General features: G+C 41.1%; 1 protein-coding gene across 4 annotated transcripts in view; it reads right to left on the reverse strand.

The window, feature by feature from the left end:
- Positions 1–15,095, reverse strand: part of Tmem164 (transmembrane protein 164) — a 224,118-nt gene that overhangs the window by 136,198 nt on the left and 72,825 nt on the right. The gene's annotated exons all lie outside the window — the stretch shown is intronic.

Here is a 15,095-nt window from a genome sequence, read left to right on the forward strand (position 1 = left end):
TAATACCAGACTTGTTGAATGAGTACTACTGCCAGGTGGTGGTGGTGCATGTCTTTAATCCCAGCACTGGTGAGGCAGAGGCAGGCGGATCTCTGTGAGTTAGAGGCTAGCCTGGTCTACAGAGCGAGTTCCAGGACAGGCTCCAAAGCTACAGAGAAATCCTGTCTTGAAAAACCAGTAATAATAATAATAATGAGAAGGAGAAGAAGAAAAAGAAGAAGTAAATAAATGCATACTATCCATACTTCCTATGTCAAGAACAAAGAACCCAGGAATAAACCTTCTTGGGAGGTTCTGAGAAGGGATTGAAGCAGCTAGCTTTCTTCAGCATTCCGGGCAAACAGTTCTTGAGAAAGAGGCAAAGAATATGAGTTTGTTCCTCCTGAAGAAAAGCTTATTGGACGCTCATGGCCAACCATCACTGACCTGTATGTCTCAGCACAAGCTGAGGAAGACACACACAACTGAAGAGGCTAGATGACCTCTGAGCCCTGCCCTCCACCCCGACACACACATACTAGTCCTAGGACAACAGGATATCTTGAAGAAGAACCCTACTAGGTGTGTCCATCTTTGGGCCATGGGCTGCACTTGCCCAGTATAACTAGGATGTGGTTCAACGAGCAGTCATGAACATAAAACACAATGCTGGGTCTTTTGCTATTTTTTTCAAAGGAGAACTTTGTAGATGACAATGTTGTATCCAGGCATCAAAAGTTTGAACACGCCTGCATCTAGACATTTGGTGCTCCTCTTGTTGCTCACAAAAGTGGCCCAACAACCAAGGAATATTCAAGCGCAGCCCCATAATATGGCACAGAAATCCTGAGACTTGTTTTTCATCCCAGCTAATCTGCTTCCTCCTGCTGTTCTTTGTCACCAAGGCCTCAATGATCATAATGTTCACTTAATACACTTCAGGAAAGTATCACATTAATCGCTTTGTATGAACCTCTCACCTAGTTCTGGTAGCAAATTTCTAAGCAGGCACTCTGACTTTTCCATCATTTTGATGTGAAAATAAAGTTCATTCAGGAAAAAAAGGTAACATGCTCAATGCCAAGACTCACTCAAATCTATTTGACATCACACTTCAAATTTCCAGCATTTATCACTACCTTATATCAGTGCGCCCACCCACTGAGACGGTGGGGCTGATCTAATGGGAGTTCACCAAGGCCAGCTAGCTGATGATGGAGCATGTTATCAAACCGGACTCCCTGAACATGGCTGACAATGAGTGCTGACTGAGAAGCCAAGGACAAAGACACTAGGTTTTGATCCTACTGCACATACTGGCTTTGTGGGAGCCTAGTCTGTTTGGATGCTCACCTTCCTAGTCCTGGATGGAGGAGGGAGGACCTTGGACTTCCCACAGGGCAGGGAACCCCAACTGCTCTTTGGACTGGAGAGGGAGGGGAAGGTGGATGGGGGGAGTGGGAGGGAAATGGGAGGAGGGGAGGAGGTAGAAATTTTAATTAAATAATAAAAAAAGAATAAAAAAGTTCTCAAAACTCAGTTATACAAGGTGAGTGGGGAGTGTAACGTGAATTATATTTAATACATAAAATGGACTTTGCCATAAATAATTACAAAAATATTGAACATCTGTAAATCACTGGGCTAAGTATTCAAAGATATCTAATTCAATCCTCCTAGGTTTTTATTTTGTTTTGTTTTGGTTATTTGTTTCAAGACAAGGTCTTACTATGTAGCTCTGGCTGTCCTGGAACTATGTAGACCAGGCTGGCCTTGAACTCACAGAGATCCATCTGCCTCTTCTTCTGGAGTGCTGAGATTAAAGGTGTATACCACCACACTCAGCTTACCTAGGTTTCATTATAATGATCATTATCTTCTTCATTTCATAACTGAGAAAACAAACACTCTAAATAATTGAGTTGCCCAAGATCACGTGGGCAATAAGTTTCAAACTTCCATTTTTGTCACTGTACTCATCTTCACGCAAGGCATGAGCATTACATGTATCCTGTATAATTAGTTCTTACCCATCTTCATGCATGGCATGAGTGTTACGTATGTCCTGCATAACTAGTCACCTTTTTGTTTTATAATCTAGAAAGACTGTCTGAGGTCTTTTAAAAAATATTTTAATTATTTTTGTGTGTAACAGAGAGGAATGGCAGAGGAAAGATCACTTGCTTCATATGTTTCATGTGCACAGTCCTGGGTTCTATTCCCAGTGCTTGCACACACAAACACACGCAGGCACTCACGCACTCACGCACTCATGCACACACACACACACACACACACACACACACACACTCAAGCATGTACTCCCCATAACCTTTCTGACTAGGGAAAGTATGTCCTTTCTGGAGACTTAGTCCTAAAGACAAAAGGGCTCAGTTGTGGGCAAATCTTTGGTATGTAAACTAATCAGTCCATAGCCGCAGTTACTCTGAGTACACTTCTCCATTTCACATCCCAGGACCTGGTGCCATGCCAACTCAAATCCACCCCTCAGTTAAAGCATATAGAAATAAGTCAAGCTAGTCAGCCCTGAACCCTTTACCCAGCTCTGCCTTGTCTTGCCTTCCCAAAGACTACTCAAGGACAGTGGCCTAAATGGTCCCTTCTTCTTGACCACTTCATCTTCATGTCTTTTCCATGTGGCCCCACTGAGAGTACTAGATCTTTCCAAACGAAATAAACTTCATTTTCCAGCCTCTCTTCTGTCTCCTCTTTAGCTACATCTGACTGGCCACCTGGTAAAAGAAAAATACAAAAGAGCAACTACTACTATCACTCACGCTTCCTCTGCAGACAGTTTTTTTTTTTTTATGAGACTTGGTTTTGTTTGTTTGTTTTATGTGTATGAGTGTGTGCCTGCATGTATGTGTGTATAACATTGAGTGCCTGTTTCTCCCCAAGGCCAGAAGAAGGTGTCAGATTTCCTTGGAATTCAACCGTTGTGAGCCGCCTTGTGAATACTAGAACCCAACACAGATACTCTACAGGAGTGGAAAGTACTCTAAGTTGGCTAAGCCATCACTCCAACCCTCCTGCACACAATTTTAGTTCATACTGTGCTCTGGGAACTTAGTTGGTTAGAACCTAGAGCTCCACAGAGGGAAGGCTGCAGCTCGCACCAAAATCATCTACAGCTTCCAAGCACTTTTGACCAAACTCCCAGCAGCATGTTTTGTGTATATGGATAAACTGATCTTAAAATGTACATGGAAAGGACATAGGGACAGAAATAACCAGGACAGTAGCTGATTTTAAAGTTACAGCAGGCAAAACAATGTGCCATTGGTCAAGAACAGACCCATCAGTCATCAAAACAGAACACTTCAGAGTCAGACCACATTGATATGCTCATGTGCTTTTGGCCACAGTGTAAATACTATGTGAGAATAGCGGAATATTGCCAGCACCTTCAAACAGAATTGCTAAAACACCACAGCAGAATTTGTTACACAGAAAGGAAAGAAACTGGAGGGCTTATTCGTTGTAGGAAACAATGGGAAATATAAAACGATTGACTACTTCAGGAAAGTTGGGCTGTATAGTATATTTGATCATATTCTTCTCTTCCCCCCAAGTTCGTCCAGTTCCTCTCCGCCTCCCCTCTACACACCCAACTTTAAGTTCTTTCTCAAACAAACTAAAGGCCCAATACAACAAAACCCCCAAAATCTGAAAAACAAACTGCATCACCCCAAAAAGAAAAACTCCTGAAAATGAGATCTGCCCGGGAGTGGTTGATGTACCCTGTGTGTCATTAATACCTTTGGAGAACTCACAAAACTAGATATCAAGTAAACAAATCCAATGAAAAGTAAATTTATAAAAGTGTAGACAGCTAAAACTGTGTATTCTGTGGCCCAATAATTCTGCTCCAGAGTATTTACCATCCCGAGGTAAAAATGTATGTTTCCGTGAAAATGAGCACACTAATGTTGACAGCACTTCCGTAATAGCCAAAATATAGATTCAGCACAAGTCCCTTTAAATGATAAAAAAAAGACTAAAGAAACTGGACAATGTATATTGTGGAAAATGACTCAGAGAGAAAGCAAGGAAACAACTGACAAAGGTAACAATTTGAATGCATCTCAAAAGAAGCATGTGTGAAAGGCAAAATGTATGAACACTGTGAGTTCAAGAACAGTCTGGTCTACATATCAAGGTCCAGGATAGCCAGGACTATACAGAGAAAGTCTATTTCAAAAATAAAAATTTAAAAAAAAAAAACTATTCTTTGAGGTCAGGTGGTGGTGGCGCATGCCTTTAGTCCCGGTACTCAGGAGGCAGAGGCAGGTGGATCTCTGTGAGTTCGAGGCCAGCCTGGTCTAGAGTGAGTTTCAGGACCACCAGAGATACATAGAGAAACCCTGTCTCAAAAAAAAAAAAAAAGAGAAACAAAGAATAAAAAGGCCCTATGTTGCATGCACAAATGCACAAAGCCATTCTCCAAAGGCTATATGTAGTAAGGTTCCATTTATATGACACTCTTAAGATAAAACACTAGTCCATCCTGAAAACATCATACAAAGTAACATTATACAGACAGAGCAGACTATATCCTATTCCAGCGGATCCCACACCCTCATACAGACGTACATGCAGGCAAAACACCAATGTATGTAAAATACAAATAAATATTTTTTAAAAAAGAAAGAAAATTGGGGCATAAAAAAAGCATATAAAGATCTTTTAAAGTACAAGAGGAAGTCTGGGTGGTTTTGCCTGCGGGCACAATGACCATCATCCCCCCCCTAGCCCCACCCCACCCCCGTTGCTGCCAGTGGCTTTCCACTACTTTATACTGGATCAAATGGGGTCAGCATAAGCACAAAGGTTCCAGAACATTGCCCCGTCTTACGAAGTTGACATTAGGTTTCCATCTGGAAAATGCTCAACTGGTAAAAGAGGCTACTTAGATGAAAGTAATTTCTATTCTGAAATTCTACTTATCTAAATGAAAGCAATTTTCAATCTCAAATTTTAAAAGTGAGGTACAGAGAGAGATGGCGAAGGATAAAAACGAGGCTAATGCTAGTATTATTAGGAACACTTATTGCGTACTTAGTGTACGTCAGCTCCATGCTAAAAGATTTCCAGGGGTCAGCTCCACAAACTGTTAGCTGCATACAAGGAGGGAGCCACTACTAATAATACATTTTTAAAAAGGCAGAAATGGAGGCTGAAACCTTCATCTTTACTCAGGATTGAGAAGCAAGTAGGCAAAGCACACATATAGCCCAGGTCATGAAATCCACTGCATGACTCAAGACTCCTTCAACATCCATCTAGCCAAGAAGATAAATGAATGCTAAATTAACAGGACACTGTTTATAGTCACTCATATTATCTTAATTAAACTACATTATGATACATTATTCATCCAAATAATAGATATTTATATGGCCATTAGAAATAATTTTTAGAGAGGTATTTAATAAGATAGATAGGGAAACAACTATAGTATATTAACTAAAATATAGAAGTAATTGTGCTTACTAACATTTGTTTTGTTTGCCTTTTTGTTTTTTTGAGACAGGCTCTAACATAGCCCAGGCTGGCTTTTACCTTGCTATATAACCTGATTCCCCTGATTTCGCCTCCTGTGTGTTGGTATTACAGGAATACACCACCATGTCTAATCTGTTTGCTTTTTAAAAAAATTACAAAGCATAAAAAAGAATAATTCTTATTTCTGAGTACACACATGAGGAAAATGAGAAGAAAATGATATCATCCTGCTAACAGAAATTATTGTTATTCATGACTGTCTTTGTTGTTTTATGAAGTGTTTCATTTTTTTCTGTACAGCAAGCACACATGACTTTAAAAGACTGGGGCATCTCTACTTTTCCATTATTGACTGCACAGCTTCAACATACCTTGCCCAAATCTTATTAAACTGTATTGTTCTTTTCTCAAACACACAGTGCAGGAAGAGTCCACACTTGGCTTTCTCAAGATGGGAAAAGTTATCTGGAGTGATAGCCTTCCTTTCTCCTGAAGATGGTGCATGCCCAAACACATGTCATGAAACACAGTTACACAGAAGAAAGAAAAGGAAGAAAAAAGAAAGCAGCCCCTACTCAGTAAGATCGTCACAGGAGATGTGTAAAAGGCAAAACTGAATATGTGAGGACGAAGCTAGTTTATGTTGTGGACATGGAAGGGAAAGAGACCTAGAATCAACTGGAAAAGTCCCTCACTACTCAAAGTGCTAAGGAAAGAATGCTTGTGAATATAGGCATGGTTCAGACAGTTAGGTCTTAGGAAAGGGAGCTTAGTACCACACCACCGAAAAAATTGTTTCCCAGAACTACTGCTAATTTCTTAGGAGTCTTTTAGATTTCTGGTCTCCTTCCCTCTTAATTGCATAGTGTTCTGGCCAGCTTTCTCTCCCTTGCCAAGACCAAGCTTGAATAAAGCTGAACAGGTCAGAGGCCATCTTCTAAACACCTTTCTCAGTAATGAGTCCAAAGTCAAGCCCAAATCAGCCGCCTCCACACCAAAGGTGCCAAAAAGATTATCCTTTTAAAAGCTGTATCTATGACTCTAAGCTGAGCTACAGTTCCAAACCTCAGGTTCCACAGAAGATAAGCACTGGGAAAAACAGACATGAAAGGTTAGGGTTGGGGCTACGCTCAGTGGTGAAATGCCTAACTCCAATGCATGAGACCTTAGGCTCAGTTTTCAACACTGATGAGGGGGGTAAGGAGGAAGGGAGGGAGAGAGGGAAAAAAAGAAAAAGAAAACCAACTTCAAGCTGAGTGTCAGAGCCTCAGAACACTCACATATCCAGATATGAGGCTCTTTGGAGAAAGCCATGATATTTAAAATTCAATAATTATATGATAATCCAAGAAAAAGTAACATTTAATTCAGGGAGTACAATAAAGTCTAAGTGGGAGCTAAAAAAAAAAAAAGAGTATCACAAGGCTACAGAATTAGCCTAATATCATGTGCTCTAAAGGTCAACGGGCTATCAGTCTTTCAATGCCATGATCACATGTCAGGCTGTCCTAATTCTTACCCTTACCCACCCCCACATTCCCTCGCCTACCTTGGCTCACACCTGGCCTATAGTTCTCTCTCCATCCCGCAGGGCACCTCTGCTCTCTGTGGCACAGATGAAATTTCATCTCCTCTCATTTAAAAGCCTCCCGGGACTGAGTCAGCAGATACTCATGATCAGATAATCTCGGTTGCATCCCAGCTCATCTGCTTTCCATGTGTTCGTGATGAGCAGCTGTCAGAGTTTCAGAACAGGGGGCGGGGCGGGGGGGTACCATAGGCTTCCAGAAGCAGAGGTGTTGGTCAGCCCTCTGCCAGCCACTTTTCTTACACAGGATGGGTGGAGGAATCTGTAGCCATTCACAGACTTAAGGCTTGAGCGTCCCTGACTCTTGGTGCACAGTTGGGTTAACCCATCACATTAACCGTGGGTGTTCACAGTGAAAGGGAATTGTTGGTTCATAACCCAAACCTTGGAAAACCTTAGCTGCTGCTCTTTTCCCTTCCATTCCTTCAAAGTATCCCAAGAGAGAGAAGGAGCAAGTCCTAAAAGATCATCTTCTCTAAGAAGCTCCTAGACCCCTGTGAAATCTTCTAAAACGAGCAACCAGCCGGCCAAGGCAGCACAGTCCTGTAAGTCCCAACAACTGGAGAGGCTGGGAGGGAGATCACTTGAGCCCTTGCATTCAAGGTCAAACTATACAATAAATATAGTAAGGCCCAGGGATGGATAAATGGATGGATGGGTGGATGAGTGGGTGGGTGGGTGGGTGGGTGGGTGGATGGATGAAAGGAAAGTACAGCAAGGGCCACAAAAAAAAAAAAAAAAAACTAAGCTGAAAATTACATTCGCCTGTGGAGACAGGCTTCAAAGACCAGGAAGGGGTGTAAAAGCATTCTCCCATGTGATTATAATACCACCTTTAGCCTAACTAACAGACCCAATAGAGACAGAGGAACTCTGAAGCTGTTATGTGGCTCCAGGACTTCGGCTCCAGAACCCTAGCCCTGAGTTCTTAGCCTTCCTCTAATGTCACAAGGGTAGTGGAATATAGACCTGGATCTTCTGTTTTCCAGGCATGACATCAAACACACCAGAGCCGTGCTTCCCCAGCTCCTAACTCCTGGACAGACTGAAGAATGCAGCAGGAATTTAGGTTGTTCATAGTTGTTGGTCAAACAGGGCAGCAAAGACTAGAGCTGAGAAGTAGAGACTATCCTCTGTGTACCAAGAGAAAAGTAATAGGCTCAGAAGTGCTCTCCATATGTAAAAGCCCAAGTCTCCAGCTGACAAGGAAGAATGTTTACCTTGAACTTATCTATAGACCACAGACTCTAGCCAATGTGTGCTCTTTTATCTAGTAAACCAACTGTGGTCAATAACTTAAGAACCAGTGCTTTCTAGCCTTAGGAAGTGATAAGATCAACTATGAGCAGTCTAACTAACAACTGTATTATAATCAGGAAGGAGAGGCTGAGGGTTTTTAAAAATATTGTAATTATGTGGGGGGGGGGGAGATGCATGATTGCCATGGTAGAAAATCTAGAGGACAGAGAACAACTTTGGCATTGGTTCTCTCCTTCCATCTGTATGTGGGTTTTGGATATTGAACTCAGGTCATCAGGATTGTTCAGCAAGCACCTTTACCCACTGAGACATCTCAAAGGCCCTTTCCTGTTTGCTATTTAAGATGCCTCCAATATGAAGACCTGTGGTAGTACCAGAACTTTCCCAAAGAGAAAAATCCCTGTATGATTCTTGTATCAGAAGATATGATGATTAATTGCAGCCTTAACGACCATGGAATGACATCACCAGAAGCAACTTCAGCTTTCGAGAATCCTTTAACCCTCATCAAGCTATTCATCCCAATAGGCAAAAAAATCACCTACTGCTATCTACCTAACCAACAAGGCTAATGTTCTATTGCACAGTCCAAACCTCATTCCACCTCAACTGTGGACTCTCTGTATGCTAGATCTAATCCTTGTAAAGTCAGGGTTAGCGAACTATGGCCCTGCTCTTCCTTTGGGTGTGTGATAACATATCTATCACTGAATTTTCTATATTAACTATTTTTACTTCTACGATTCAGCACTAAGAACAGTGATGTCACACAACTGTTACCCTCAGCAGTCCCTACAACTTTTGCATCTGATCCTGCTGCTTACATAACTAACACTTTAGTGGAACATAGCCATATTCATTCCTTTTCATATTTTAGGTTCCTTTCTCGCTATCAAGAGAACATTGTTCAAGGCCAGAGATTATGTTGTTCTATGTCATGAGCCCCTAAGGTCTAAAATGTTGCTATGTAGTTCTTTATTTTATGTTTTAAAAAAGTACCCCAAACCAAAATATACCTTAGGTTTCTACTTTAAAATCCATGGCTTACAGCCTCTCCCAACTTTCCATTCAAATAACTATAAGGTACCAAAAATGATCAAATTCCCCAAATCAGTGAAAACCTTAAATGGCTGTCAGACAAACCGACAGCCAGAATTTGCAAGAAATCATCATCAGTAATATAGGTAGTGCTAAAGTGAGGGGAAAAAAAATCTGTGGCTGAGCCATGCAGCAGCTTCTAACAACCTGAAAAGAAGGGAGCAAGATCTTGCTATGATCAGCCTCATGGCTGGCAACCCACAAATCAGACAGCTGTTCCTCCATGGCTGACAACTGCTTGCAGGTAATATTAATAATTCCTGGATCCTGTCTATATCTAGTTAGGGGCTCTAATCAATTCTCCAAAGTCAACAGAGTACAATTTGATCTGATTGGTGCTAGCAAATCTGATTGGTACTGAGAAGGGGAGATTTCACAAGAAAAACCTGTGGGAATTACACATAAAGGAGTCTAGGACTTTTTACAGACTAATTTGTTCAGCATATCTGAGAGTTTAGTAGTTGGGACAGAAAATCTGAGAAGTTACTAGACTGTGAGAAACAGGCTAAAAAGCTGTATGCATTAACCTGCCAGCAAAGAATGGAGCTGAGAAGTGGTTCTAATCAGTAGAGAATATAAAAATATACACTATATACAATCTGTCTCTGACAAACAACAGACCCTCCTTTGAATATGCAGAGGCATACAAAAAGCCAGCACAGCTCCTATGAAAATGTCTGGCAGCACATGGGGAAGCACATATCATTCTGAAGACTTGGAGAAGCACAAACATCCAAATTTAGTGTAAGAACTAGAAAGGATTTTACAAAACTCAGTGCATCCTAGAGAGCATGCAAGAAAACCTGGAATCTAAAAAGCAGGTATTTTTTTTAAGCCACCAGAATAAGGCGCCCTGAGAAAGAAAAACAACAAGCTGAGGCAAAAAGAGAACTCTGCAAAGTAAGGAAGAAGGACAAGGTGTTAAATTTCATGGCGGGGTGACAGAGAGCAAAATCAATCAAGTTCAAGCGAAGGAAGCCAAATATGAATCTCTCGCAAACACACAGAGGAAAAGAGGAGATTACATTAGCAGCCCTTCAATAGCTGTGATTAGGAATTCTATCAAAACAATATAACAAACGAGGTCAAAGGGGAAAAAGTACCAATGAACCATTCAACATCTTCTATCTAGAAAGTGTTGACTAAAGTCAATAGCCACCTATGTCCTGAGGGAGTGGTTCAGCAGTAGAGTGCTTGCCTAGCATGTCCAAAGCCCTGGGTTCTAACCCCAGCACTGCAAGAAATAAATAAATGGATGGATGGATGGATGGATGGATAAATTCTTAATTTTTTTAATTTTTTATTTATATTAAAGATTTCTGACTCTTCTCCACCACTGCCTCCCATTTCCCTCCCCCTCCCCCAATCAAGTCCCCCTCCCTCGTCAGCCCAAAGAGCAATCAAGTTTCCCTGCCCTGTGGGAAGTCCAAGGACCACCCACCTCCATCCAGGTCTAGTAAGGTGAGCATCCAAACTGCCTAGGCTCCCACAAAGCCAATACGTGCAGTAGGATCAAAAACCCATTGCCATTGTTCTTGAGTTCTCAGTAGTCCTCATTGTCCACTATGTTCAGCAAGTCCGGTTTTATCCCAGGCTTTTTCAGATCCAGGCCAGCTGGCCTTGGTGAGTTCCCGATAGAACATCCCCATTGTCTCAGTGTGTGGGTGCACCCCTCGCGGTCCTGAGTTCCTTGCTCGTGCTCGCTCTCCTTCTGCTCCTGATTTGGACCTTGAGATTTCTGTCTGGTGCTCCAATGTGGGTCTGGGTCTCTGTCTCTGTCTCTGTCTCTGTCTCTGTCTCTGTCTCCTTTCATCGCCTGATGAAGGTTAATATTCAGGAGGATGCCTATATGGTTTTCTTTGGGTTCTCCTTCTTATTTAGCTTCTCTAAGAACCCGAATTATAGGCTCAATGTCCTTTATTTATGGCTAGAAACCAAATATGAGTGAGTATGTCCCATGTTCCTCTTTTTGGGTCTGGCTTACCTCACTCAGGATAGTGTTTTCTATTTCCATCCATTTGTATGCAAAATTCAAGAAGTCCTTGTTTTTTACTGCTGAGTAGTACTCTAATATGTATATATTCCATACTTTCTTCATCCATTCTTCCATTGAAGGGCATCTAGATTGTTTCCAGGTTCTGGCTATTACAAACAATGCTGCTATGAACATAGTAGAGCATATACTTTTGTTGTATGATAAGGCCTTTCTTGGGTATATTCCCAAGAGTGGTATTGCTGGGTCCAGGGGTAGGTTGATCCCGAATTTTCTGAGAAACCGCCACACTGATTTCCAAAGTAGTTGCACAAGTTTGCATTCCCACCAGCAATGGATGAGTGTACCCCTTTCTCCACAACCTCTCCAGCAAAGGCTATCATTGGTGTTTTTGATTTTAGCCATTCTGACAGGTGTAAGATGGTATCTTAAAGTTGTCTTGATTTGCATTTCCCTGATGGCTAAGGAAGTTGAGCATGTCCTTAAGTGTCTTATGGCCATTTGAACTTCTTCTGTTGAGAATTCTCTGTTCAGCTCAGTGCCCCATTTTATAATTGGGTTGATTAGCCTTTTACGGTCTAGTTTCTTGAGTTTAAATTCTTAATTTTTAAATGAACTTAACAACTTAAGAATAAGATAATTTCTTCATATTATATCATATCTAACTTAAGCCAATAGACAATGTAAGAGTCAAACATAAAAATATCCCCATTTGTACTGGTTGGCTTTATGTTAACTTGACACAAGCTGGAGTCATCAGAGGAAGGAGTCTCATGCATTTTCTCATTTAGTGGCCAATGGGTAGAGAACCCAGCCCACTGTGGGTGGTGCCATTCCTGGACCGGTGGTCTTAGGACCTATAAGAAAGCAGGCTGTGCAAGCCATGAGGAGCAAGCCAACAAGCAGCATTCCTCCATGGCCTCTGTATCAGCTTCTGCCTTGGGAATCCTGCCCTATTTAAGTTTCTGTCCTGACTTCCTTCAGTGATGAAATGCAATGCTGAAGTGTAAATCAAATAAACCCTTTCCTTAGCAACTTGTTTTTTAGCCATGATGTTTCGTTGCAGCAATAGAAAACTTAGCTAACACACCATTAAATGAAGCACCAGAAATAGTTCCATTAAAATCAAAACCAAGATAAGGATTCTTTCCAGTATTAGCATTATTCAAAATGATGCCAGAAACTCTAGCCAATACAACTAGGCTTGAGCCAAAAAAAAAAAAAAAAAAAAAAAAAAAAAAAAAAAAAAAAAAAAAAAAAAAAAAAAAAAAAAAAAAAAAAAAAAAAAAAACAGTTTTGCTCTTTAAAAAGAGGTAAAATTACCATTTGGAAAAATGATCCAAGAGGAACAGCTGAAAAAGTATTATATAAATAAGACTGAAGCATAGTAGCCCAATATAAAACAAACATACAAAGCTGGAAATCGTTCCTACAAATCATCAGTAATAAAAGATGATATAATAAAAGATCATGAACTACAAACTGTATTTAAATGGCCTTGTGAGAAATACAACACACACACACAGGGGAATATAAAAGAAAATGTCAAAAAATTAAGAAATGAATTCATGAAGGTGGGTAGTAGTGGCACATGCCTTTAATCCCAGAACTCAGGAGGCAGAGGCAGGTGAATCTCTGAGTTTGAGGTCAGTCCAGTCTACAGAGTGAGTTACAAAACAGTCAGGGCTACACAGAGAACCTGTTTGGAAAAAAAAAATTCCTGTCTGAAGAGATTCAACGCTGTGATGATGTCAATGAAATCAAATCATAGGATTAAAGTAAGCGGAGTCAAAATCCTGACGAAAACATTTAAAGTTCCACCAGGCGATGGTGGAGCACGCCTTTAATCCCAGCACTCGGGAGGCAGAGGCAGGCGGATCTCTGTGAGTTCGAGACCAGCCTGGTCTACAGAGCTAGTGCCAGGACAGGCTCCAAAGCCACAGAGAAACCCTGTCTCGAAAAACCAAAACCAAAAAAAATAAATAAATAAATAACATTTAAAGTTCCCCTGAAACCAAAAAACTAATTGAGAGTAGTTACTAAAAAGAACTGTAGGTGGCATAGTAGGCTAAGAGGGCAAAGGGAGATCTGGTCTACCTACCTGCTCTTACAAACTCAATGCTATGAAGCTGGGGCCCTAACCTGTTCCTTTGTCCACCCAAAGAAGGCCATGATAATCTGGGCCATTCTCTGCATCAAGAAAATTCTTGTGGTACTAGAAAGCTAGCTCAGCAGTGAAGAAAACTAGCTGCTCTTGTAGAGAATTTGGGTTCAATTCCCAGCACCCATATGGTTGCTCACAACTGTCTGTAACTGTGGGTCCACGGATCTGACACCCTCTTCTGGCTTCCATGGGCACCAGGCAAATATGTGGTGCACAGACGTATATAAAGGCAAAATTCCCATACATGTAAAATAAAGTAAGAAGAATTAAAAAAAAAAAGGAGAATATGAATCTGGGTTAAAACCCAAGAGAGGGATAAACAGAATAATAAAACATCCCCTGAGCTAACTCCTAGCACATACAAGAGCTTAAGTGTGATAACGACCTTAGAGAATCCTTTGCTGGGTGTGACAGCATCTATAATCCTAGCACTGGGAAAGAATAGTCAGGAAGACTAGGAATTAAATTCCAGTCTCTGCTACATGGCATCCTCTGTCAAAACAAATGAACAACAACTACAGGAAAAAAAACTACTTAGGAAAAAATATAAGCTATAGCCCTACTTCACCATCTTCCTAGTACAAATTTTAAATGGCCACATTAAATATTTTTTTACAAGCATAACATTGGATTTTCTATAATCTTATAATAAAAAACCTGTTTAGGCATAAAATACAGAAAGTTGGCTGTGGTAGTGTATTTGGGAGAATGACACAGGAAAACCAAGAATTCCAGGCCATACTTGGATACAGAGTCAATTTCAAGCCAGTCTAGGCTATAGGATGAAACCCTGTCTCAAATAATTAAATACATACATACATACATACATACATACATACATACATACGAAATACTCATGTTCTGAAGGAAGAAGTAATCAATTTGATCAAGAAAAATGCAAAATTGCTGTATAGCAAACACTTCATTAAAAAGTTAAAAGGTGTGGGCTATGTGGTGTAGATTTTTAATTCCAGCAATTAGGAGGTGTCAGATCTCTTGGATTTGGAGTTACACACAGTACTGAGCCTCTGACATGTGTGCTGGGACATCCGCAAGAGCTGCAAACTCTCTTAATCACTGAGCAGTCTCTCTCCAGATCTCTTTTGGAAGTTTAAGACAGCTCTTGATATGTATCTCGGATCCGTCTACAAATCACTATGTAGCCTAGGCTGGACTTGAACTTGAGATCATCCTGCTTCAGCTGCTTCAGTGCTTGGTTTACCACTATGCCTGATTTACATTATAACATTTCTTTTTGAGACAGGGCATGCTCTGTAACTCCCGATGGCCTCAGACTCACAGAAATCTGCCTGTATCTGCCTCCCAGGTGCTGGGATTAAAGGGGTGCACCACCACCCCACCCTACCCCACCACTAAGAGTGAGGATTTCACAAGGTTTCACATGCCTTTAATACCAGTGTTCCAAGTCAGCAGCAGATGGATCTGTAAGAGTTGAAGCCAAGTCACGGATGCATAGTGGGGGTCTA

This window comes from Alexandromys fortis, unplaced genomic scaffold, assembly GCF_014885135.2.
Source record: "Alexandromys fortis isolate MF-2015 unplaced genomic scaffold, M_Fortis_MF-2015_v1.1 scaffold_200, whole genome shotgun sequence".
Lineage (NCBI taxonomy): Eukaryota > Metazoa > Chordata > Mammalia > Rodentia > Cricetidae > Alexandromys > Alexandromys fortis.